At 45.3% G+C, this 26,995-nt stretch overlaps 2 pseudogenes; both read left to right on the top strand.

Annotated features, from left to right (window-relative positions):
- Positions 1–26,995, top strand: part of LOC125587060 — an 81,674-nt pseudogene that overhangs the window by 161 nt on the left and 54,518 nt on the right.
- LOC125587523 lies at positions 16,232–20,707 on the top strand (annotated as a pseudogene).

The following is a 26,995-nucleotide window of genomic DNA, read 5'->3' as shown; positions in this document are numbered from 1 at the left end:
AAAAGTAATGCTTTTATAACTCCTCGTAGCATTTGCATATCCCTTGTTATAACTTCCCCCCCCCCCCCCCCCCCCCCCCCCCCAAAACGATGATTAGACACAATAGGGAATCCCTAATGGGATAAAGAGAGGAAAAGCCCTCAGGGTTTTAGATCCGACTCCTTTAACTAAATAAACCGATCTGAAATCCGTGTGAACAAAAATGTAGGGGCTAAATTGAAACAAATATATATTATGCGTGCTAACATTATAAATTCTTGTAACTTTGTCTTAACGAACCTCCGCACGGCGGCTAAGATTAGTTTGTCGGGAAACAAAACAGAGCGAAGGAAACTAGTTTAGCTGCAATGGAGAAACGTAACCAAAAACACGCTGCTGACTCTCTTTCCAGCGAGGATTTGATATCTCCACTGAAGAAGGCGAAGAAGTCAGAGGAGACCGGATGTGATAATACTAAAGATCTGAAAATATCCAGTGACGCAGAAGACGAGAAGCAGGAGATTCCCAGAGGTGAAGAAGTCATAGCCTCCGTTGCTAGCTGTATAAGCGGGGAGAAGAAAGGATTTGTCTTTGAAGCTGATGTTGCTGAAGACAAAAGAGCCAGACAGACGATGGAAGATGTTTCGTTGGTTTTGCCCGAAGCTTCTTTGGATTTCCCAGGGAAACTAAGGTAAATAGAAGAAAGTTTGGTAGTTAAGAGCACATCAAGCTGGTTATGTTATGGAAATTTAAGAACATCCTCTTTGAACCGAGACTGTCCATAAACTAGTAAAGAGAAAGAGACGAGTTCTCGTCGGTGGGTCAAGACAAAGACGCGTTTTATTAGATCAACGAGTCGAAACGGAGTTACAAAAAGGGGAAAGAGAGTGATCGGAATTAGTCTGGCGAAAGCTAGTTCGTCGGACCGTACAAGTCGGCGAGAAGATAAGATACGAAACTCTAGATCTAGCCGAAAGTGAGTGTAGTAATTTGCGGATCCTCTAATCGTTGCCCCTCCTCTTCCTTTTATAGACGGTCTCCTATTGACCTAATTCGTCTTGACTTAGTGGGCCTCCTCGACGATTGGGCCGAGGTGTCGGGCTGCTGATCTGAGTCGTCGAGCCGGTGACTTCCGACCGCTTGCTTCTGTAGGCTAAAAGTAGTCTAAAGTGGAGCCGATCACCGGCTTGCGACTCGACGAGCCGAGTTTATTTGTTGCGACCATGTGTTTGGACAATTATCATGCGGGCCTTTTGGGAGGGTCGGGCCCATACCAAACAGTAAGTCCCCCCAGTTCGCTGGTGAGTAGCGTAACTAACTCAGCGAATTTTGGAAGTAGGGTTTGCAAGACAATTGTTCTAGACACACGATCTCATTCGACTCCTCGACTGTGCGGATAGCTTGCTTGTTTGTGGTTTCGTTGGTTTCGTTGGTTTGGTCCGAACCGGTGGTTTTCTTAGGTTTCGATTACGACCGCTGATCTTGGTATAAACCGGTCTTGGTTTACCTCGAGAAGTTGAACCATCGCGAAACTTGGTGAGCTACCCGCGCCTAAATGGGCCCATATAGGCCCATCTAGGTCTAATGATGACGCCTCGGGGCGTGCGGCGCCTCACAATTTCTTCATTCTTCATCCGATTCACAGGTACTTTCTCTCTCTTCCTCTCTGCTTCTCTCTCTAGCTTCGTAGTCTTTAGATTTTCAGAATGTCGTCGGGCGGTAGGCTTTCCAGAGAACAGGAAGGGAAGGCGGTGGCGAAAGGGTCCGAATCGAGTCCTGCGCGAGTCGTCGAGTCGAATTCTTCTCCAGATTTCGAAACGATTCATCGCGATGCCATAATGGATAAAACGAACATGGATACGCCTCAGCGAGTCCTTGTTGCTGATTCGGGGCATCAGCTTCGCGAGGAGAGGGAGAGTACTGCATTAGTTGCGAGAGATGGCCAAGGCGGAGTTAGCGAAGGAGAAATTCCTCACCCTGACTTCACTCCATGTTGCTTGCACCCCCATAATATATTCAAGGACCCTCCAGCGCTAGCGCCGGAGTTGATACGTTCTCCTACTGTGGAGGGACAATCGTGGGAGAACGTCGAGGAGACTCGTTCGACTCCTAGTAGTGTGAAGATATTACTGAGAGCGTGCAGAGGAACCGGGGTTACCTTCCTGATTCCGAAGAAGGCCCAGAGACCGTGGTTGTAGAAACCCATAAAAAAAAACCACTAAATAAAAAAAAAGAATGGTCGAGTATCTTTTGGGTGGTCGAGTCGCGGACGATCAGATTATTTTTGTCTGAACCATGAGTCAAGCATCCCTCTAGACAATGGTTAGACAATGTGGTATATTTACTCAAAGGACGTTTGAAGCATGACACTTTTGGAAGCACAACAGGAAGATCGGAAATTGGGCGAAAAACCCTAATTTCGGTATTATGGAATTTTTCGAAGAAGCCGGAAACTCGGGAAATATTTTCCAACAAGTTAGGATCATTTGGAGTTTATTAAAAATAATCAGATCATCAGAACGGGCGTCGAAAAATATTGGGATTGATCGTGGGACGAAAAATTCACCGGAAAAGCCAAAATTGGACGAATGGACCGAGAAGCTCGAGGTGGCTCGATCTATAAGATCAGGACGTGGTGGCAACTGCCTGGCATGGTATGTGGCAAGAGAAGCATGAGGTGTTGCAGAAAAAATGATCACAGCATGCGGAGTGACACATAGAAGCACGAGGTGGAACTGCCAAGCACGAGGTGTTGCGATGCATGCAACCGAAGCATGCGGCCAGCCATGTGTGAGATGGTGTGTCAACCTGCATGCACTTCAGTCATGCAGCTGGCCATCTGGACGTGGGTGTGTCATCCTGCATGAGACTGAGACATGCAGCTAGCCATGTGGAGCATGAGGTGTCGCCACGCATGCGTCCGGAGCCATGCGAAGCGACACACGGGCTGCCACACGGCTTGTTTCTGATTGGTTGCTGTTTCCTATAAATAGCCCACGACCCCCTCTCATTTGAACACATTCCGAACACTTGAAAGTCAGTTCAAAACGTGAGGGAGAAAGCAAAGAAAGAATGATTGAGTTTCGATAGTTTTCGAGCGATTTAGGCAGTTTTCGAGAACAGTTACTCTGCTGATTTTGAGTCAGCACCTGGAGAAGGTTCTGTTCAAGTGAAGAGAGATCAGTTCTAGTGGAGACCAGTTCAAGATCAGTCTGGACGTGGGTCTACTTGAGAAGGTCGAGGAAGGGTTCGGATCGCAGAAGTCGGGTTTGGGGTCAAGGCCACGGTCAACCAAAAACTGTGAGTTATAATCGATTGATTGCTGAGTTGTTTTCATGCAGGGTCCCGTTACTTGGAAGTTGGATCATGGCAGGTGACCGGGTCTAACTGAGTAACGGTTTGAATAATTGAGGTTATGTTGATTGAGTTGATGGCATGCTTGTTATTGTTTGAGAACCGTAGTAGCATGCTAATGGTTAGGTTGATTGGTTAGTTAGCGAATGCGGAATGCTTAGATGATATCGCTAAGTTGTGGATAGTTAGGTATTCTGGAATTAGTCTTTATGCTAGATTCTGGAATATGAATGATTGTGTTAATTTGCGATTAATACTAGGAACCTAGTGTTATTTTTACCAGGTTTAGTATTAATCATATTTTGGCCATATAGCATTTGTGTAACCCACAATGCTAGGCATGTTTGAGGTGGAATGTGTTGATTGTGTGGTGATTAATACTAGGAACCTTGTGTTATTTTCACCGGGTTTAGTATTAATCGTATATTGGCCGACAACATTTGTGTAACCCACAATGCTAGGCATATTGGGGTGAGTTAGTGTTCCTTCAGACCTCGTACCCGGCGGGTTCAAGGAAACCCCTTATTCACTGGATCGGGAAGACTCAGACGAACGGGGTCATGTCCTATGGCTGAGTATTACACGACGGTGTAATGTGGTAGTGACCCAAAGGACTGTGGGCTGTCGCGCGATGACCCGAAGGACTGTGGGCCGCGGTCTGTTGAAAGTTCCTTCTTCTGGCCTTTGTGGTAGGAAGATAGGATATTGCCGATAGTGAAGGAGGAACATAACGTCACCAGGGCCCGAGTTAGTTATATATATTAAATCGTGTTTTGGGTTGATAAACCGTAATTTATTTCAAGGTTGAGTTGGTGGTGAGCTAGCATATGCTAGTTATCTTACTATCTTTTTCCAGCTGCGTATTTCTGATATTGCTTATTGTTATTGAATTGTGTTGTTAGGTGAACCTCTCGGTTTAGATTGTTCGGGGTGGTATAGCGAGGGGTTGTAATTGTTAGTTGGGGATTGTAACTCGCTGAGTAATGCTAGATTACTCACTCCTCACTCGTTGTTGTTTGAGGTGACCAGTAGCGAGCTTGTAGAGGTCGCGAGAGGCTAGGCTGGCTGGTGTAGATTTGCATCTTTTTGGATAAAGCGTTTCAGACTATAAGTATGTACTTTCGCTTTCTTGGCATGCCACCGCTTGTATATTATGTTGTGTTTTTTGAACCATACAATAAATAAAGCGAATGTTTTGTGTAAATGCCTTGTTGTTCTGATATTAGCTTGTCCAAGCTAACACAATGTCAGATCGGAGTACGGGTTGAGAAGCCTTAGGCTTTGGTCTGGCGGGACGTGTTAGCGGGCAGACTAGCCTAGTCACGAATTGTACTTTTCGTGACCTTGGCCGGATCGGCCGTTAACCCGTCATGTAGCGATCCCGATCCTTGGTAGACGGTCGGCCCGTCGGTCATGTTCTTGTTTGATTGTTGGCCGGTGGTTCGACCTATGCCTAGAACGTTTCGGGGGTGTTACAGTGGTCTCCTCCGGTGGGGTTTCAATGCGTGTACGAGTCTTAATTTCAGAAAGAGACCAAACTTTGGTTTCCGATTCCTCGACTCGTCACGTCCTATGTGAGACGTCGCAACGCAGCAATAAGCCAATTCCTAAACGGTTCGTGGCGTCTCTCGGTAGTGTTGATGGTAGCGGCGGCAGAGATCGACATGCCGATGAGCATACGAAATTTTGAAGAGCTGATGTATCCTAAGTCAATGGGAGACAGACTGTATTCGCTTCAGATGAGGCCTAACTACAATGTGATCGCCGACCACTCTAACAGGACGAATAACTGGCAGCGTTCCTATTTTTATGTCAAATCAGACGATTTCGCCTTCGAAGAGCCGCCCGGCGATTCCTTTCGATTTTTATGGAATCATAGACTTGGTAGAATGCTGTTGATAGTTAGTTGAATGGCTTTTACTTCTCTTGCTGATGGTTTCGTGTTTGATTGCAGTTGACCACCCGGACACGTCCACTTATCCCGAAGACTTTGTAACTAGCGCTCGAGCTGTCGCGTCACTCGCTCAGGTGAGTTGGAAGGATATCACTGTCGAGAGGATTCAACGAGCCATCGATAGGATTTCGAGAAGTAAGTTTCCTTAGCATGTCTGTACGTTTCCCTACTTTCGTCTGTTCAGGAGGATGCTTTTCTGACTTCGACTCGTCGATCTTTCGCAGAGGATTGGAGATCTGATCTTTCTCCTTTAATTACCGGAAACAAGCGACGGTTCTCCATTTTTACTCGCACGGAGAAGAAGGTGATCGACGCATCCAGGGAGATGAAAGAGCTTCCAGATCTGAGTGCGCTAATCAAGAAGAAGTTGGGTGGGACGAAGAAGACGTCCTCTACGACTCCTGGTGAACCAACTTCTTCTGGACCCTTGCCTCTCGTGATCTCATTGGCGCCGACTGTCGATCCGGTTAATATCGACTCCTCGTGGGGCGACACCACGCGGGTATCCTCTGATCAAGAGGTCCGCTCCTGGTTCGTCTTCTTCAATCGAGGCTCACGCGAGGACTGAGTCAGACGAGCCTCCGAAGAAGAAGAAGAAAGAGAAGAAGAAAAAGAAGAAGTCCGTTGGGGAGAAATCTGTTGAGGAGAGGTCAGAACCCAGTGGAGGCGTGGAGGGTCGAGAGCTCGTTGCTCTCGATAACTCTAGTCTCGACGTCGCAGCTCAGACCAGCGTTGAGTTGGATGGCTCCCCAAATGTTCCATTGGAGAGAAGGAAGAGGCCTTCTCGTGATCATGACGCGGCAGCTTCCATGGAGAAGACTCCTCGAGTTGTACCTTCGGCGTCCAAGAGCAGTGGCTCGGCCTCGAGGGAAGGTCCAATTAAATTCCCAGACCGCGTGGAATTTAAGTATGTTGGGGACACGCCGCTTGCTTATGTCGGGGAACTGAAGGGTAAGTTCAAGAGTGCCGGTGAAAAGATCCGAGGACTCGAGCAAGAGAAGGCTACCCTGGAAGAAGAGAAGGATGCTTGGGAGAAGGAGAAGGTTGCTACGGCCTTAAGGCATCTGAAGGAGATCAATCGACTGAGGGACTCCTGAAGTTATGAAGTTACACATGAGCGAGTCCGCGTCCAAACGGCTATGATTGCGAAGGCCAATCAACGTTTTACCAAGATTCGACACCTCGAGAAGCGTCGTGGCGACTTTGAGACGGCGATATCTTTGCAGAGTCAAGCTTTCGGGACAAAGAAGTGCCTTGAAGAACTTAAGGAGACTGGAATCGACGTCCTGCAGGAAACGATCGACTTGTTCGCCGAGCAAGAAAAAGAGTTCGAAGAAGAGGCTAATCGCTTAGCTGTTGGCGGGATCCCCGAAGAGCTTATCTGCTTCTCTCCACTTCACCTCCCGTCTCCTTTCCTGAATGAGAATGTCTTGGCGGCGATCGACCCGTATGGGTCGAACGCAAACCTGATCGACGCTGGAACTGCGGCCATTCTCCAAACCCCCACGATTTCTCAAGGAGATCATGCGATCGAGAGATCGAACAAATCAACCGATAGAGACCTTGAAGGGTTGTCCATGAAAGAGCGAGGAGATGTCAGCGGGGTCGAGAGGACCAAATATGCTTCTGGACCAACGACCGCTCTGGTCGTTCCGAACCCAGCTCCCATCGCAACCAATCATGCGGCGAACGAAGAGCCGCCGATTCCGACACTCGGGGTTAGTGATGATAATTCGACTCTCCCTCTGGGGGAGGATGGGATGGGATCAAACCCTGATGATCTTGTCGAACTTTCTGATTCTTTGGCTGAGGAAGACGGTGGAGATAGAGCCAACGAACAGATTCCCGAGAGCGATCCGCAAGGAAAAAAGGAGCAACGCAATGTTGAGGAAGTTGAGAATGGTAGAACCGAAGATGCCTCTGATCCGCTCGGAACTCAAGTCACCGGAGAAGGGCTCGATCGCGCTGAAGACTGATCTAGTGTGTTGTTGTCGTTTCTCTTAATTTCTTGTTTTTGGCCCTGTGAGGCTTTTGTTGTTGTAACCTCGAATATCTTTGTTTTGTGGCTTTGTTTCTAGTTTCGGATCTTCGGTAAATCCTATGGTTGTTTTTGGACTTAGAAGTTTTTCAAACGAGGCTTGCCTTAGTCGTGAAATGAGATTTCCTCGACTCGGAAATGCCAGTTGCTTTTCAATGAGTCGCTAAATTTCGTTTCAGACTTTAGATTATAACGATTTTGTCTTGGCGATCCGGTCATCGTTTCGAAGTAAACCAGAGGATCGATTATTAGGTTTATCGAGTCTTGACGCGTTATGCCGTCGGTTCGAGTCATCGAAAAGTTTTAAATTTTCGATTTCGAAGAAAATCGTTTGTTTTTCGAGCGACAGCGGTTCTCAATTGATCTCAAAGTAATCCAGAATATTAGGTTGGCCAATCCTTACTTTAAAGGATTATAAGATGATTGAAAGCTGTCGTCTCGATCGTATCGGCTGGGATTGTGATACGACCGGGAGTCCCTCAAGCATGTGTCTGATCAGGACATGCTCGTTAGTGGGTGCGAGTGCTAGTACGTTTGTCCGAGAGACAGGGTCGTGCTCGTGCGCAAGCATCGACAAAAAAATTCACTCTTCCTCTTGTTGAGAGAATTTGTTTTGATTTTTTGGTTATAGCTGGACCGGTTAGGGCTGCCTACGTACCTCTGGAGAGGATCAAGCCATTCGTAGTTCATTTTGGTGAGCGAAAGTGGCAGTGGATGCGCATTCACTTGTTTTTTTTTTCTTTTTTCTTTTTTCTATTTTGCGAGTGAAAGTGACTGACTGTCATTCACTCGTTGATTTTGAGGTTTGATCGAGTAAAACTCGCAGTTACTCAACGTTTGATATGTTCTCAAGAGTAGTATCTTCGGAGATGCATGGAGTTCCATGCTCTGGGAACAGGTTCGCCAGTCGATGTCTCGAGTCGGTAGACTCCCGGTTTAACAACTTGGGCGATTTTGTACGGTCCTTCCCAATTAGTCCCAAGCTTGCCTCCGTTCAGCTCCTAAGTTTTTTCGAACACTTTGCGGAGTACGATATCGCCCAGTTCGAGAGGTCGAGACTTGACCTTCTTGTTGTAGTAGCTCTCGATCTAGTGCTGATAGTTCTTCGATATTGTCGAAAGCGTCGAGCAGCATGTCGATGTTAAGCTCAACGTTTTGTGGCATTTTGGACCGACGTAGACTGGTGACGTTCACTTCGGCGGGAGCCATAGCTTCGACTCCATGGGCCATTGAGAAAGGAGTTGATTTCGTTGCTCCTCGAGGAGTCATTTTGTGCGACCAAAGAACACCGTCGAGTTCGTCGGCCCAACACCCTTGTTTCAAGTCGAGGCGTTTCTTCAACCCATCGATTATGATCTCGTTGGATGCCTCAGCTTGACCGTTGCTCTGCGGGTTCCGCGGACTCGAAGTGTTGAGTCGGATTCTCCATCTTTCGCAGAACTCTCGAAACTTGTTCGATATGAACTGGGAGCCGTTGCGAGTCACTATTTTGTAAGGCAGGCCGTGGAGACAGATGATGTTTTTCCATATGAATCGTTGAACTTCCTTTTCTGTTAAGCTGGCAAAAGCTTCCGTCTCGATCCACTTTATGAAGTAGTCAGTTTGGACTAGGACGAAACACTTCTGTCGAGAGCTCGTCATAGGACCGATTATGTCCATTCCCCATCGCATGAAAGGGTATGGTGCTATCATCGTTCGTAGTAACTCTATCGGGGAATGGATCGTCGAGGCGTGTCGCTGGCATTGTTGGCCAGTAGAAGCCGAGGCTTTTGACCTTTAGAGCGAGTGCTCGACCTCCAGAGTGATTTCCCGCGGCGCCTTCGTGCGTTTTGGCCATGACGAGGTGCGTTTCTTCGCCGTCGATGCACTTCAAGAGCACTTTGGTTGCGGTCCATCGATGGAGCTCTCCATCCAAGACGACGTAGTGGGCGCTTCATCTTTTGAGTCGTCTTGCAATCCGTTTCTCAGGAGGTAGCTTTCCATCGACCAGAAAGTTGATGAATTGTGTACTCCAGTCGGCGGCTTCAGTTTGTTTCGCTGCGGGGTCTTCGTCCATGGGGATAGCTTCAGTTATGGGCGCTACAGTGGTCACTTCGTTAGGCGGGAGCTCGATACTTGGTTTGTCGATCTTGTGGATAGGAATGGTCGGTTTCACTTGATCGCGCAGTCGGCTACCCAGGGCAGCGAGGGCGTCGGCGCACACGTTCTCTCCTCTGGGGACTTTGATGAGTTCGAAGAATTTGAAGTCTTTAGCGAGTGCTTGCACGACTTTAAGGTATGCGTTCATTCGTTCATTGCGAGCATCATAGTCCCCGCTAAACTAACTGGTAACGAGTTGCGAGTCGCAGTATGCACTGAGGCGTTTCGCTTTGACTGCCTTAGCGAGTCGTAGTCCGGCGATTAATGACTCGTATTCCGCTTCGTTGTTTGAAGCGGTGAAGCCGAAGCTGAACGACTGTCTGATTAACTCGCCAGTTGGTGACTGCAGTTGGACTCCTGCTCCCGACCCTTTGTTTGTTGACGACCCGTCGACGTGGAGTATTCAATTTTGACTTGGAAGGATCAGGTCTTGCTCTAGTTCTGGCGCGAGCTCGATTAGGAAGTCAGCAAGGACTTGGGATTTTGCAGCTGTTTAATTTTTGAACACGATGTCGTGCTCGCTGAGCTCGATAGCCCATTTCGATAGTCGTCCGGATTGATTAGTGTTCTGCATTACTGTGTGCAGTGGTTGATTCGTCAGTACTTCGATCGTGTCCGATTGGAAGTAAGGACGCAGCTTCCTTGCTGACACGATGACAGCAAGGGCCATCTTCTCGAGGGTGGGGCTAGTTTCTGGGTCGGTCATTCGTTTGCTCGTGTAGAAGATGGGCTTCTGCTCTCCTCGATCTTCTCGGATGAGGACGCTGCTGACCGCGGTAGATGATACTGCAATATAGAGAGAAAGTGTATCACCGGCTTCGGGTTTAGATAACACGGGAGGAGTTGTAAGATACTGTTTGAGTTGTCCGAACGCCTCTTCGCACTTCTCGTCCCAGAGGAAATGTTTATTTCCGCGCAGTAGCTCGCAAAAGGGGAGGCATTTATCCTTGGACCTGGAGATGAAGCGGTTCAATGCTGCAATCCTCCCCGTGAGTCGCTGAACTTCTTTGCTGTTCTTTGGACTAGGGAGATCAAGTATGGCTGTGATCTGCCTAGGATTCACCTCGATTCCTCGATGAGTGACGATGTATCCCAAGAACTCGCCTGAGGTGACGACGAAGGTGCATTTTACCGGGTTGAGTTTCATTTCGTACTCATTCAGCGTTTTGAAGCATTCTTTTAGATGATTTAGATGGTATGCCGCGCGGAGTGACTTAACCAGCATGTCGTCGATGTAGACCTCCATTGTGTTCCCCAATTTGTCGGCAAATATTTGATTGACGAGTCGTTGGTAAGTCGCACCAGCGTTCTTAAGGCCGAATGGCATCACTTTGTAACAGTACGTCCCTCTATCGGTGATGAACGCTGTCCTCTCTCGATCATCTAGGTGCATCATGATTTGATTGTATCCTGAGAAGGCGTCCATGAAAGTCAAGAGCCTTTTTCCAGCGGTCGACTCGACCAGTCGATCGATATGTGGAAGCGGGTAGCTGTCTTTGGGTCATGCCTTGTTTAGATCGGTAAAGTCGACGCAGACGCGCCACTTTCCGCTCTTCTTCTTGATGACGACCGGGTTTGCCAACCACTCCGGGTATCGTACTTCGGCGATTGAACCGGCTGCGAGCAGTCGCTCGACTTCTTCGTTGACGGCCTTGCTTCGTTCGGCACCAAGCTTGCGTCTCTTTTGGCGAATAGGCTTGATGGTGGGATCTACATTCAACTCATGGGCCGTTATGGCGGGATTTATTACCTTCATATCTGACGTTTCCCAAGCGAATGTTGACGCGTCCTGCTTCAAGAAGTCGATTATCGCGCGTTGCATTTCTTCGGAGAGGAAAGCGCCGACTCGGACTACTTTGCTTTGGTCTGAGTCGTCAATCGTGACATCTAGAATCTCATCTTTTTGGGGTTGGATTTGCTTTGCTATTGCGTTGATGCGAGGAGTCGATTGTTGCATCTTCACCGTTGCAATCAGTAGATCTCGTGCGGCCTGCTGGTCCCCGCGAAGTATCTGCACTTGACCGTTCGGTCCTGGGAACTTCACGCACTGATGATACGTCGATGATATTGCTTTCATCGAATGTAACCAGGGGGTCCCGAGGATCGCGTTATATGGAGCCTTTATTTGGATGACAGAAAACTTGACTGTGCGTGTTACTCCACATGCATAGACTGGGAGCTTGATCGTTTCGATCATCGTCTCGGAAGCTTCGTTGAATCTAGTGAGGGAGCGAAATGACGGTTACATATCACGCAAATCGACTCCCATCTTATCGAGTGTATCGTGAAAGATCAGATCAACCGAACTGCCAGTATCGACTAAAACTTTGGCGACCTCGCACTTCGCGATTCCTACTTCGACGAGTAGGGGGTCGTTATGAGAAAGGTGAACGCCAATGGCATCGTCAGATGAGAAAGTGATCGAGGGATCATTCTCAGGTTTCAATGGCCATTTCTTCGAGGTTATTGCATGTCGTCGATGGTCCTTGACTGACCGAACCGAGTCGCCGCAAGGTGGCGAACCTCCCATAATTACGTTTAAGAAGAGAGCGCGCTTGACCCGTATATTTTGTAGATGGACCCTTAGGTCGTTAGACGCGTCTTCGACCATAGGTTCATGTCCGTCACCGTTCTTGGCTTTCGTCTACTCCAACTTTTGTCGTAAGTCAGAACGTTTAAGTTGGTTGAGCTTGATCCTGAGGTTTTCTGATTTCGAGTTGAGCTGCTCGCGAAGGTCGACGACACGTGGCTTGAGGTGATATCGAACACTGGGGTTTTCGACTCTTTTAGCCTTGGACTCTTCGATGATTGAGCGAAGATCGTCTTTAGAGTTGTGCGTACGGTCGGCTGTATGCGATTTTCGCCTGAGCTTGTTTCTCAAATCATTCGACTCTGCCGGTACGCCGTTCTCACTTGGTCGTTTGTTGGAGTGTTCGTGTGAGTCGCGGACTTCGTTGTCCTCATCCTCATCCGAGGAGGAACCCAGTCGTGCGAGGATGACTTGAACACGTCGATGGTTACAAGGTTGCTCTTCTTTGATTTGTGCTTCGCCCTCGTCTTCGTCCTGCTCCTCTGGTTTGTCATCTTCTGCGCGTTTGGGTCGGGCTCCGGCCTTGTCTTGATTCTTCTGAGCTTTCTTTTCTTTGTTCTTGCTCCAGCTCTCGGCGTTGTATGGCCTAGGCTTGGGAGGCTCGACGTTCGCTGTCCCGTTGTCGTAAGACGAGAAGAGGACATCGACCAGATGCCGGCAATTTCTCGTGTCGTGCTCCTTGGATTTATGGTAGCTGCACCATAGGTTCGACTCGGTCGTACTAGGATTCGAAGTTGAAGGCGTCGATGGGGCTTTCGTCTTCTCGTTGTTTTTCCAAACGTTCCAACCTTTCTCGCGCACGATAACGGTCGATCCCGGGGGCGGGTTCTTATCCTCGACGACATAGACGAAGCTTTTCTGCTGGTTAGACTTGTTGCTTGCGGCGTGCTGTCAAGGCTCTTGGCGTGCTTCGGGAGCTTTTGGAGCAGTCGTTGATTTCGCAGTAGCATTCATTTTCTTGAGTATTGCTGCTGTGTCTTCTTCCATTCGGATGAAGTTGTTCGACCTAGCGATTGCGTCCTGGAGCGACTTGGTGGGGTTCCTGTAGAGATCCTCGCGGAACAGGGACTTGAAGTAGAGGGTGTTCACCAGCGCGTCCACGGTAACACTGTCTGGAGTCTGTACCTTCGAAGTGACAGCTTTGAACTTCTCCATGAAGTTGCGGAGGCTCTGGTTTGCTCCCTGAGACAGGTTCCAGAGATCGGACAGGGTCGCTCCTTGTCTCGTAAACATGATGTACTGCTTGAGGAAAGCAGACGTCAGGTCGTGAAAGTCATTGACGGAGTCTCGTTCCATGCCGGTGAACCACCCGAGGGCTCGTCCTTGTAGGCTCTCGACGAAGAGCCGACAATAGCCAGCGTCTCTTTCCTCATCGGAAAAGTTAGTTCGCCCCATCGCGATGTTGAAAGCGGTGATATGGTCAGTCGGGTCTACCTTTCCGGAAAAAGTCGGAAGGCGGATTTTCGCCAGGAAAAAGGGGTTTTTAGGGTTTCGGCGAGGACGCGTTCAATCAACGGCGCCGAAGTAGGTCCTTCGAGCATCCGGTCTTTCATGTCCAGGAACGACTGCTTAAGTTCGGCGAGTTCCCGGATGGTGACGAGATCTACGCCGCTGGGTGTTTGAGCCTGGACGCCGTTTGTGTTCGTCGTATTTTCTACGCCGGCTGTTCGGTAAGTGTTGAACAGCTGTTTTCAGACTGTCGTAGCTGGATCTCCTGAGTTTCCGGCCAAAGGAGCCAAGATGGCGGCTATGGCGGCGAGTTGCTCAGTCGTCGCCTTCTGGACGGCGTCTTGCTGCGCCATCCTCTCGAGTATGGTTTCTGCGAAGGCCGCTGCTGTCGGAGCGCCTTCAGTTGTAGGTGACTCGTCGTCGGACGGCGAGTCGGATCGAGCCATGATCTTTTCACTGGCGCTACTTTGTCCGCCCCACGGTGGGCGCCAACTGTTTGAACCGAGACTGTCGATAAACTAGTAAAGAGAAAGAGACGAGTTCTTGTCGGTGGGTCAAGACAAAGACGTGTTTTATTAGATCAAGGAGTCGAAACGGAGTTACAAAAAGGGGAAAGAGAGTGATCGGAATTAGTCCGGCGAAAGCTAGTTCGTCGGACCGTACAAGTCGGCGAGATGATAAGATACGAAACCCTAGATCTAGCCAAAAGTGAGTGTAGTAATTTGCGGATCCTCTAATCGTTGCCTCTCCTCCTCCTTTCGACGAGCCGAGTTCATTTGTTGTGACTATGTGTTTGGACAATTATCATGCGGGCCTTTTCGGAGGGTCAGGCCCATACCCAACACATCCTTGGTCTTTTTGTGCTGTAAAGTTTAAAGGCGTGATTTTTAAAATTGAAAACGATGTTCTTCTGAATTGATGTTATATTGTTATGTAGGTGTGGTCATTTTGGGATTTATGATGGGCATGGTGGTCGTTTAGCTGCGGAGTTTGCTAAGAAGAATTTTCACCTCAACGTTCTTTCATCTGGGTTACCACGTGAGTTGGTCTGTTTCACTTTGTTTAGATTCATTAATAATGTCTTCTTTTTTTTTCTGCAAAGCAAGATTGCTTTGGTGTTCTTTCTTCAAAAGAAGATTGCTTTGGTGTCACTCACTCATTAGGTCTCACTTTGCCTTCTTTCTCGTCCTTTTCTTGATCCAAATGTTCGTTTGCTGCTTCAGATGGACGTCAAAGTTGCTAAGAAAGCCATACTTGATGGTATATTGGGTCTGATTGGTAATGACTGTAGCTTTAAAATTTTTGCTGTAGAAAAAAATCTGTAAACTTTTTGTTGTGCCTTTAGATTTTATTGCTGTAGAATTTTATGGAAAGCACTAAAAAATTGCTTTGGATATTTGGCTCTGCAGAGCACTTGTACAGCTGTAGGTTATTTCAAGAGCTTTGGTTTCAAAAAAAAATTTAAAGCTTGATTACTCTGAATTTGGTGCTTTAAAAATAAATATGGTTGTGGACAGCACCTACAGTAACTACCAATCACCCCCATAAGTTCAGTCTATACCTCTTTTTGTAGCTACCTAATCATTGATACACATAGCCATCTTTTTAAGTTGAAACTTATGTAATTCACCGAATTCACATAAAAGTTAAAAAAAAGCTCATATTAGTGAAATAGAAACGAAAACGAAAGAATAATTTTATAGAAGTAAAAAATAAAATCACCTATGGAGAGTTAATAGTAAACAAATCGAGAGCCGAAAACCTAATCCTCTTTCATCATTTTTAAATTAATGTTGCCTATTTGGTTTTTGTGATTTGTGTTAGCCGCAAAATTTAATTTTTTTATACATATGAAATCTTAAAAATAATTAAAATAAGTTGTAATACGTTAAATCTTCAACAACGTTGTTACATTTAAGAAACCAACATTTTTATTCCTCATTTTACAATCGATAAAGATTGTAGTATTACAAAAATATTAAAACCATTTAATAAACAAATATTAGTATAAAAAATTTATTCTGCGCATACGCGCTGATTATCATCTAGTTGATATTAATGTTCATGTTTTCGAATGCTTCACATAGAAAAACCACAATTATTTAAAAGACATAGAATCTCTATAAATTAATACTCCATAAATTAATAAATTTCACCAGTACCAATTTGAGCTGGTTTAAAATTTGACACAAATCGATAAAATAATAAGATAATTTTTTTTAGAAAATTCTATGTAAATACATGGTCCCATTAAAATTATAAATTAATAATTAATATGTATACATATTTTATATAAGTAAGAACCTATTATTATATTGTTTGTTTTATATTCACAATAGAATTATTTTTATATTTTCATAACACTTAATATATTTTCATAACACTTAATATATTTTTGATGAAATTTAGTAATATTATATCAAAAACCATATTTAAGTTCTATGCAATATATATTATATACACCAAATAATATAATAAAATTAATATAAATGTCAAATTTGAAAAAATAACAATTAATATATATACACTAAAATTAAATATTTTTTATATTAGAATAAATATATTTTATAATAAAAAAATATAAATAAGAAATTTTTTGTAAATTAATATTTCTATAAATTAATAAAATTTCAAAATCTCTATTTTATTAATTTATAAAGGTTCTACTGTATAATAAATGGCGTGCTACAAATAAGAGGAAGAATTGAGTCAATGATTTAGACTTTTGAGTCAAGTGGTGGAGAGTGTGGGACAATTAATTGGTCACGGAAGACTTTGCGAACCCAAAGCTCTTTATAAAGGAGCCCCATAACCATAACACAACTCATCACTTACCACACAAAACTTAAGAAAAAAAAGAAGGATGACGATTCGGAGCCAATTTTTTTTCATCTTCTTTATTTCCTTTATATTCAACACTCTTGCTTCTCGTACGGAACAAAGGGATGTTCTTTTTGATTTCTCTTTAAGTCCGTGGAACACAAGCATTGATCACTGTTCCTGGAAAGGTGTCACATGCAATGCTAAATCCGGTGAGGTGATATCACTCTTCCTTGATTGGATCTTTCTCAATGGGTCTTTGAAAGCAAACACTAGTCTTTTAAAACTCCAACATCTTCACCACCTAACTCTTACTAATTGCTATCTCAGAGGAGAGATTCCATCTTCACTAGGAAATCTTTCAAATCTCAAACATCTTGAAATTTCTAGTAATCAGGACTTGGCAGGTGAAATTCCATCCTCGTTAGGAAACCTTTCTCATCTCATGTATCTTGACCTTTCTGCAAATGATTTGGTAGGTGAAATTCCATCTTCACTAGGAAACCTTTCTCATCTCATGCATCTTGACCTTTCTGCAAATGATTTGTTAGGTGAAATTCCATCTTCACTAGGAAACCTTTCTCATCTCAAGCATCTTGATCTTGGTGATAATCACTTGATAGGTGAAATTCCCCCTTCAATTGGCAACCTAGACCAGCTAACATTTATTAGCTTCAACTCAAACAACTTGAGTGGTAACATTCCTAGTTTATTTGCCAATTTAAACAAGCTGTCCCATTTAACCCTCTCAGAAAATCAGTTATCCGGTGGAGATTTACCTCTGATACTATCAAATTTAAGCAGCTTGTCCGAATTACACCTTTCCAATAATCACATCAAATCCATAACTTGAGTGGACTCCATAACTTGGTGACATTTGCAGCGAGTGGAAACTCTTTTGTCAGGAATTTCCCTGCATCCATGTTTACGATTCCTCTGTTACGAGAGGTTTCTTTGAGTGGAAACCAGTTCGAGGGACCCTTAGAGTTTGGGAATACATCCTCATCATCATCATCATCTGAGTTATTCTGGCTAGATCTTTCTTCTAACAATTTCTTCGGACCAATTCCAGAAGATATATTTAGATTTCTCAAACTCGAAACTTTAGATCTTAGCCATAACAGTTTTACTGGGCCAATCCCTGGATCTATATCCAAATTAGTTTCCCTCAATGATCTAGATCTCTCCTACAATAAGTTGGAAGGTCAAGTACCAAGTTTCTTGTGGAGGATAGAAACCTTGGCACTTCCTCATAATTATTTCAGTAGCCTCGAGGAACCACTGCAAGTTGTCGTCAATGGAAGTCACTCTGATCTTGGTTCAAATTCATTCCAAGGACTAGTATGAGAAGTTGATCTTAGTTCAAATGCACTCCAAGGACTAATTCCACAATGGATATGTAAGTCTACATCATTGAGCTTCTTAGATCTCTCAAACAACCATCTCTCTGGTTCCATTCCTTCATGTTTGATGAGTTATACTGCTTCTCTTGGCGATATAATTCTAAGAAATAACAACTTGAGCGGATTCCTTCCAAATATCTTTACCAATGCCACCAAGTTACGATCACTACACGTTAGCCGTAACCGGTTAGTGGGGAAGCTTCCAAAATCACTGATAAACTGCAAGTCTATGGAATATCTGAATCTGAAAGGAAACAAGTTCAAGGACACCTTTCCATCTTGGTTGGGATCTTTGGGATCATTACGTGTTCTGTTTCTCGGATCAAATGCATTTTATGGTCCAGTCTCTTCACATTTTTGGTTTCCAAGTATGCGAGTCATTGACATATCGCACAATAGCTTCAACGGAACATTGCCACAAGATTATTTTGTGAACTGGCTTGAAATGTCAACGGTAGAGGGAGCTGAATTTTCTTATCAAGATAGAAAACCATTCAATTATGAGGATTCGATAGAGATGATGTATAAAGGTGTAGACACAGAGTTTCCACGGATCTTTCTTGGGTACAAAGCCATCGATTTTTCTGGAAACAAATTCACGGGACAGATCCCTAAATCAATTGGGCTGTTGAAGGAATTGATTCATGTCAACTTTTCGAGAAATGCATTTACGGGCAGTATCCCTTCATCTTTTGCAAAACTAACAAATCTCGAGGCACTAGACCTCTCTCACAATAAGCTTTCGGGTAATATTCCTTGTGATCTTGCCAACCTCTCCTTCGTGTCATACTTGAACTTCTCCCACAACTTTCTCCAAGGTCCTGTTCCACGAAGCACTCAGTTTCAAAGCCAAAATTGTTCTTCGTTCGAAGACAACCTTGGACTCTATGGTCTCGAGGAAATCTGTGAACCGATGAATGTTCCTCATCCTACACCGGGAGATTTACAGCAGTCCGAGGAATTTTCAACAGAAGAAGTGTTGAACAGGATAGGTGCTGCAATAGCCTTCGGACCTGGTATGTTCTGTGGAGTAGTTATCGGACATATCTTCTTCACTTCACACAAATACATATGGTTCATGGAGAATTTCGGTCGAAACCATCCTGGTGGGATCATCACTGTGATAACCCGCCCTTCGGGATTAAAAAAAAAAAAAAATGAATGTGGAGCCGAGCATTTGGGAGTCTAAGTATCAGGAGGAATGTTGAGTTTTGATCACATAAAACTTGACATGATTCGAAGAAAAGAGAAGACTGGTCGAACATCAACTTGGTGGTCGAACCGCGGGCGGTAAGGATCGATCGGCAAATTTCGAAGAACGAGGTGGTCGAAGAATTGTTTGCGAGGGAACTATGAGTCGAATAAGCTGCTCGACCATAGTTAGAAGATGTCTTAGATTGATCAGACGAAAGTTTTGGAAGCATAACATTTTTGGAAGCACGACGTTTCAGAAGCTCGACGTTTTGAAGACCGACGTTTCTTCATTACGAAGTTTTCTCGGAAAATCTTCGTATCAGTAAAATATTATTCTGGAGACATAATAAGTTGGAAGCAGGACGGGAATTAAGCAGGACGGGAAGCAAGCGCGACGGGATCGAAGCACGACGGGGAAAACCCGAAATCGGGCAAAAACTCTAATTTCGGTGTTATGGAATTCTTCGAGGAAGCCGGAGGCTCGGGAAATATTTTTACAGGATATCAGAATTCATCTGGAGTCTATTAAAAATATTCAGAGAATCAGAATGGGAGCGGAAAAATATTCGGGATTGATCGCGGGTCAGAAATTCACAAGAAGGGTCGAAATCGCCCAAAGGAACCGAGAAGCTCGAGGTGGCTTGATCAGAAGGGATAAGAACGTGGTGGCAATTGTCTAACCAGCTGAATGTCAAGAGAAGCTCGAGGTGTCGCCGTGCATGAAACAGGAACATGCAGCATGACATGTTGAAGCACGAAGTGTCGCGATACCTGCAACCGAAGTATGCTGATCGACACGCAGGGAGCGGTGTGTCGCGACGCATGCATTCCATCAATGCTGATCGACATCTGGTCATCCAGGCAGGAGAAGAGGTGTCACATTGCATGAGTTTTGTCCATGCTGACTGCCATGTGGAGCACGAGGTGCCGCGACGCATGCAACCGGAGCCATGCTAGCCGACACACGGGCTGCCACCAACTTCAATCTGATTCGCTGCTGTATCCTATATAAAGACCACGACCCCTTCTCATTTCATTCATCCAGACCTTTCAAAAGCAAGTTAAAAAAGTGGGTTAGTGAGAGAGAAAGAAGTAGAAAAAGAAAGTAAGAGATTCTGAGCTATTTCGAGAGTTTTAGAGAGTTTTCAAGATCAGTTCTCTACTGATTTTGAGTCATCGCCTTGGGAAGGTTCTGTCCAACGGAAGGTCAACCAAATGAAGATTAGCTCAGATGGGAATCAAGTCAACATGGCCATAAAGAAAGAGAGAGAGAAGCAAAGTGTCGACTTAGAGTGTAGTCGATTCTCACCGAGAAGGCCAGTTCCGTCCAATCGGCGATTCTCTACGATTGTGACGCGGAAGCTCTGTCCATATCAATCCATCCATGCCAGTCATGTTATGTGAAGGTTAAGTGGAGGTGCTGTCCGGAGTTAGTTCAGATCCACAGGTTCAGATCAGTCGAAGTTCTGCTCGAGACTCCGCCGGGAAGTCCGAAGAACTGTCCAGAAGCTAAAGGAGGTTCTGTCCGAGTCCAGATCAGTTTGTCGAGGCCTATCAGTTTCTTCATGGTGAAGCCGAGGTTCTGTCCAAGTCGAGATCGGTTCAGTCCAGTCCATTCAAGTCGTCCTTTGGGTTTTGGCCAAGTCCTCTCCGATCAACCTAGAACACTGTGAGTTGGTTTTGTTTGAGTTCCACTTGGAACTTAGGTAAGATCGAGTATTCATATAGAGTAGAATGCTCACATTCTTGCATGGTAGAGTCCTTGGGGTTATTTATTAAACCGGACTCAGTTTAGCACGGGCTAGCTGAGATGAAATGGAATTAAGACTGAGATAATAACCTGACTAGGACTAGGATGCATCATGGTTTATATTCTTGCGTGTTGATATGGTTGAGTGCAGATTCCCGTTATCTTTAAAGATAGTGTCGTAGCATGAGGCCGAACTATCTGGGTAACGGTTTGATTGAGTAGATTGATTGAGTAGATTTAATTAAATGCTTGTTCGTTTAATTAATCTTGTTGAATAAGGTTAGTCATCTCTTGGTAAGGGAGTGACTAACTGGTTGAGTTGTTTAGTGATAATGTTGTTGTTTAGGGATCTTGGCCATATAGGCCGATCTCATGGTTGTGATGTTGATACTACGGGTCCTATGCCATATAGGCTGGACTACGAGTATTAGTTGATATTTTCGTAGACTCCTATATATTGTTTAGTTTTGGGTTGGAGTCTTGTGTCGAGTGTGTGTTATGCCGACAGCAGGTGCGAAACCCTCCCATGCTAGGTATGTTTTGGGGTGGACTAGTGTTTCCTCGCCCTCGTATTCAGCGGGTTCAAGGAAACCCCTTATTCGTTGGATCGGGAAGACTCAGATAGACGGGGTCATGGCCTATGGCTGAGTGATTACACGACGGTGTAATGTGGCAGTGACCCGAAGGACTGTGGACTGTCGCGCGGTGACCCGAAGGACTGTGGGCCGCGGTCGGTTGAAAGTTCATTCTTTTGGCCTTTGTGGTAGGGAGATAGGATATTGCCGATAGAGAGGAGGAACACGAAGTCACCAGGGCCCAGGTTAGAGTGTTGTGTTAGTGTGTCGTAGAGGGTTATGGAACCCTCGAGTTAATGTAGCACCGATATACGGTGTTACGAGTAAGATCGAGTCATTAGTAGTTACTATCTTATTATTGTTGTGGTTGTGGTTGTTGATTGCTTTGTTTGCAGGTTCTGACATTAAGTCCTAAGTCTGGTTTAGGTACCAGATTAGGCTTGGTGTGTATTTTGTTAGTGTAGGCCTGACGTTGGCCTGTATGTGTTTGAGGGATTGCTTGTGAAGGGTGGTGGATATTAAAGCTATGCGGTATCATTGGTTGGCCGATCATGTTCTTGTTTGATTGTTGGTCGACCGGCTCATGATACTTGTATAGTCTAAGTGTCTAACACTACATGAGTACTGAACTCAGGCGTATATATGGTTAACTAGGGATTGGTTGTTAACTTGTTTTAATGCAGGTTCCCGTTACTTGGAAGTTGGATTATGGCAGGAGGCCAAGTCTAACTTAGTAACGGTTTGCTTAGCCTTAGCTTATATTGCATGCTAGGGCTAGATTGATTGTTATTTTGGGTTGTCTGGGTTAGAGTCTAGGTTGCGGGTAGAGGCCGCCAGCTCACTGAGTAATACTAGATTACTCATCCAACTCCGTTGTCCTTTTTGCAGGTCGCTTTAGGTAAGGATGATTGGATAGCATGGTGCTGGACGTTAGGACCGCCGGTGTAGATTTGCATGCCTTTTGTAAACGGTATTGTGAATTGTGTTATGTTGACTCGATTTGGCATTAGGCCGGGCCCAGTCTTGAATTATTCAATGTATGAATATTTCTTAAATCAATAAAAGTAATTGTTTTATATGCGCTTCATGAGTACTCTGATATTTGACTAGTCTGGTCTAACACAACGTTAGGTCGTGGTACGGGTTGAAAAGCTTTAGTCCTCGATCTAACGGAAAACGCTAACTCTAGGTACAGGTTGCAAAGCCTTGTGCCTTGACGCAGCGGGACGTGTTAGTAGACGAACTGGTCGAGGTCGTGGAGTAAATTTTGTGACTCTGGCCGGATCGTCCCTAACCCGTCACGTAGCGCTTCCGGACCATGGTGTTGGGTTGGACGGTCAGTCATGTTCTTGTTTGATTGTTGGCTGGCCGGTTGGCCTTTCATCTCCAACCCTTGGTGTGGGTCGTCCGTCGGTCATGTTCTTGTTTGATTGTTGGCCGGTGGGTTGACCTATGCCTAGGACGGTTCGGGGGTGTTACAGAGGTGGTATCAGAGCATGGTTTCGTCCATGCTTCCGGAACTCATGATTTAATCGGTTTTAAATATTTATCGAGTCAAAATGAGTCACAAAAGACATTAGGGAAACTGGTCACGTCCAGCAAGAAGATTTATTGTTTAAAGAATTATGATTGAAATAGTGGAATCTAGAATTGCTAGGTTGCTGGTTAGCATTGCTAGGTTGTTGTTAGTAGACTGTTGGGATTAGTTGTCTACTAACTTGTGTGTGAAGTGTTCTTTTGAATTGCAGCGAGTAAGTGTGTTCGTTGATCGGAACTTTAAGGGATGAAAACCTTAAAGTGGAGGGAGTTCGAGGCCAAACCCAAACGCGAAGCGAAAGAGGAGAGACAGATTCAGAGAACTGGGCTGTGGTATGGACTGGACAGATGGAAAGAAACAAGACTTCGTTGGGAAAGGACTTCATCAGTATCTGGGAAATAAGAGATCGAGGAAATGGTTGGAGTAATCAGAGGCGCAGATTGGCAAGATCGTATCATGGGAAATTAGTTGGGCAGCAAAGTAAAAACTAAGAAGAAGACACAGTGATCATTCAAGTGAAGATTTATGAAGATGATTGTGGTGACATTGGGAAGGACACTCAAGGGACAGTGAAAGGCAGAGTGAAGAGATATAAAGACGATTATGGCGACTTTAGACAGTATACACAAAGAGACATGGGCAAGCAAAGTAAAGAGTTATGACGACGAGTTGAGATTAAGTGAAGCATGAGAAATCAAGAAGTGAAGAAATGAAAGGATTCAAGACCGAGGAAATGCATGGAGATGTATTAAGATGGAGTGAGTTCAGAATCAGAAAATCTAGAAGAAGACTGAAGAAATCAAGGGGAGATATCTAAGGCCAACCGATAAAGAAGCACATCTAGTGATCAAGACAAAGGTATGTAATGAGGAGTCATGGAAGAGTTGTTGTCAAGGTGGAGCACGTTCAAAATCCAAAGTGTTTATGGAGACCCAAAGAAACCGAAAGAAAGGCGAGCCAGCAAAGAACCATATCTTATGACCAAGACCGCAAGACGAAGTTATTCAAAACCTGAACATCATCACTACACATCAAGGAGGAACATTTCGTGAAGCTAAGCAATTGCGCAACTAAGAATTCGAGGACGAATTCTATTAAGGAGGGGAGAATGTGATAACCCGCCCTTCGGGATTAAAAAAAAAAATGAATGTGGAGCCGAGCATTTGGGAGTCTAAGTATCAGGAGGAATGTTGAGTTTTGATCACATAAAACTTGACATGATTCGAAGAAAAGAGAAGACTGGTCGAACATCAACTTGGTGGTCGAACCGCGGGCGGTAAGGATCGATCGGCAAATTTCGAAGAACGAGGTGGTCGAAGAATTGTTTGCGAGGGAACTATGAGTCGAATAAGCTGCTCGACCATAGTTAGAAGATGTCTTAGATTGATCAGACGAAAGTTTTGGAAGCATAACATTTTTGGAAGCACGACGTTTCAGAAGCTCAACGTTTTGAAGACCGACGTTTCTTCATTACGAAGTTTTCTCGGAAAATCTTCGTATCAGTAAAATATTATTCTGGAGACATAATAAGTTGGAAGCAGGACGGGAATTAAGCAGGACGGGAAGCAAGCACGACGGGATCGAAGCACGACGGGGAAAACCCGAAATCGGGCAAAAACCCTAATTTCGGTATTATGGAATTCTTCGAGGAAGCCGGAGGCTCGGGAAATATTTTTACAGGATATCAGAATTCATCTGGAGTCTATTAAAAATATTCAGAGAATCAGAATGGGAGCGGAAAAATATTCGGGATTGATCGCGGGTAAAAAATTCACAAGAAGGGTCGAAATCGCGCAAAGGAACCGAGAAGCTCGAGGTGGCTTGATCAGAAAGGATAAGAACGTGGTGGCAATTGTCTAACCAGCTGAGTGTCAAGAGAAGCTCGAGGTGTCGCCGTGCATGAAGCAGGAACATGCAGCATGACATGTTGAAGCACGAAGTGTCGCGATACCTGCAACCGAAGCATGCTGATCGACACGCAGGGAGCGATGTGTCGCGACGCATGCATTCCATCAATGCTGATCGACATCTGGTCATCCAGGCAGGAGAAGAGGTGTCACATTGCATGAGTTTTGTCTAAGTGTCTAACACTACATGAGTACTGAACTCAGGCGTATATATGGTTAACTAGGGATTGGTTGTTAACTTGTTTTAATGCAGGTTCCCGTTACTTGGAAGTTGGATTATGGCAGGAGGCCAAGTCTAACTTAGTAACGGTTTTCTTAGCCTTAGCTTATATTGCATGCTAGGGCTAGATTGATTGTTATTTTGGGTTGTCTGCGTTAGAGTCTACGTTGTGGGTAGAGGCCGCCAGCTCACTGAGTAATACTAGATTACTCATCCAACTCCGTTGTCCTTTTTGCAGGTCGCTTTAGGTAAGGATGATTGGATAGCATGGTGCTGGACGTTAGGACCGCCGGTGTAGATTTTCATGCCTTTTGTTAACGGTATTGTGAATTGTGTTATGTTGACTGGATTTGGCATTAGGCCGGGCCCAGTCTTGAATTGTTCAATGTATGAATATTTCTTAAATCAATAAAAGTAATTGTTTTATATGCGCTTCATGAGTACTCTGATATTTGACTAGTCCGGTCTAACACAACGTTAGGTCGTGGTACGGGTTGAAAAGCTTTAGGCCTCGATCTAACGGAAAACGCTAACTCTAGGTACCGGTTGCAAAGCCTTGTGCCTTGACGCAGCGGGACGTGTTAGTAGACGAACTGGTCGAGGTCGTGGAGTAAATTTTGTGACTCTGGCCGGATCGTCCCTAACCCGTCACGTAGCGCTTCCGGACCATGGTGTTGGGTTGGACGGTCAGTCATGTTCTTGTTTGATTGTTGGCTGGCCGGTTGGCCTTTCATCTCCAACCCTTGGTGTGGGTCGTCCGTCGGTCATGTTCTTGTTTGATTGTTGGCCGGTGGGTTGACCTATGCCTAGGACGGTTCGGGGGTGTTACAATCACTGTCCGTTAAGCCCATCTCTCTCAACTTTATTTCTTTAAGCGTCTTGTATGTTTGTTCTTCCAATAACTGGTTTGTCAATGTGTTGTGCTTGTAATTTTCGGTTTGAATTTGGTTATGTATGGTTAACCTTTAGAGAGAGATTTTTCTCCCAGACACAGTTCCAGAGAAAAAGCCTTTACCATGTACCCAAAGTTGACCTAACCTTTTACCCCACAGTTATTTCCCCTTGTCGGCTTTTATCCTCTGTAAAACTCTGCAAACTTTCAAATAATTACTACTCTAAGCAATATCCAACGGATAATAGATTGACCCCACAAAATACCCTACCGGCTCTGAAGTCTCCTCCGTCGGGTTCAGCCCCCGACATCGTCGGCGGGTCAACCAGGGTCCTCCTGTGCCGTTTCCGATCTGCTCTCTCATCTCAGCTCCAGCCAGGTTCTTTGTTCTCTCAACTACCGAAACTGGTCTCTATGGTTGAGATAAGATAGATACATGACTCAAATCTTGGGTTGTCATAACCTCCTACTAGTACTGCCTCCAACAACTTGATACATCATTAATCACTTGAGATATTCACCTATATCAGCATTTACTGACCTTGGAAAGTCGAGATTTCAACATCTCTCTAAGATTCTCTCCACCCTGGATCTGGTTCTACTATCTCTCCTTTCAGCTTGAATCACTTGTATCACTACCACCATGGCTCGCCGCTACTCTCGTTCAGACAAGGAAAAGTGGACTGCGGCCTCTCCCCCTCCACCTCCACCTACTCGCCGTGCTCCTATTCGTATTCCAGACAGTCACCCGGCCGCTCTAATAGCTGAGAACAAGCTCACTATCATTGGTAGGGTTACAAACCCCCGATTCCAGAGACCTCGTGTAACACCCCCGAACCGTCCCAGGCATAGGTCAACCCACCGGCCAACAATCAAACAAGAACATGACCGACGGACGACCCACACCAAGGGTTGGAGATGAAAGGCCAACCGGCCAGCCAACAATCAAACAAGAACATGACTGACCGTCCAACCCAACACCATGGTCCGGAAGCGCTACGTGACGGGTTAGGGACGATCCGGCCAGAGTCACAAAATTTACTCCACGACCTCGACCAGTTCGTCTACTAACACGTCCCGCTGCGTCAAGGCACAAGGCTTTGCAACCTGTACCTAGAGTTAGCATTTTCCGTTAGATCGAGGCCTAAAGCTTTTCAACCCGTACCACGACCTAACGTTGTGTTAGACCGGACT

This window comes from Brassica napus, chromosome C5 (assembly GCF_020379485.1).
Source record: "Brassica napus cultivar Da-Ae chromosome C5, Da-Ae, whole genome shotgun sequence".
Lineage (NCBI taxonomy): Eukaryota > Viridiplantae > Streptophyta > Magnoliopsida > Brassicales > Brassicaceae > Brassica > Brassica napus.
Note: the sequence above shows the minus strand (reverse complement) of the source record. Positions and strands in the feature narration are given on the sequence as shown.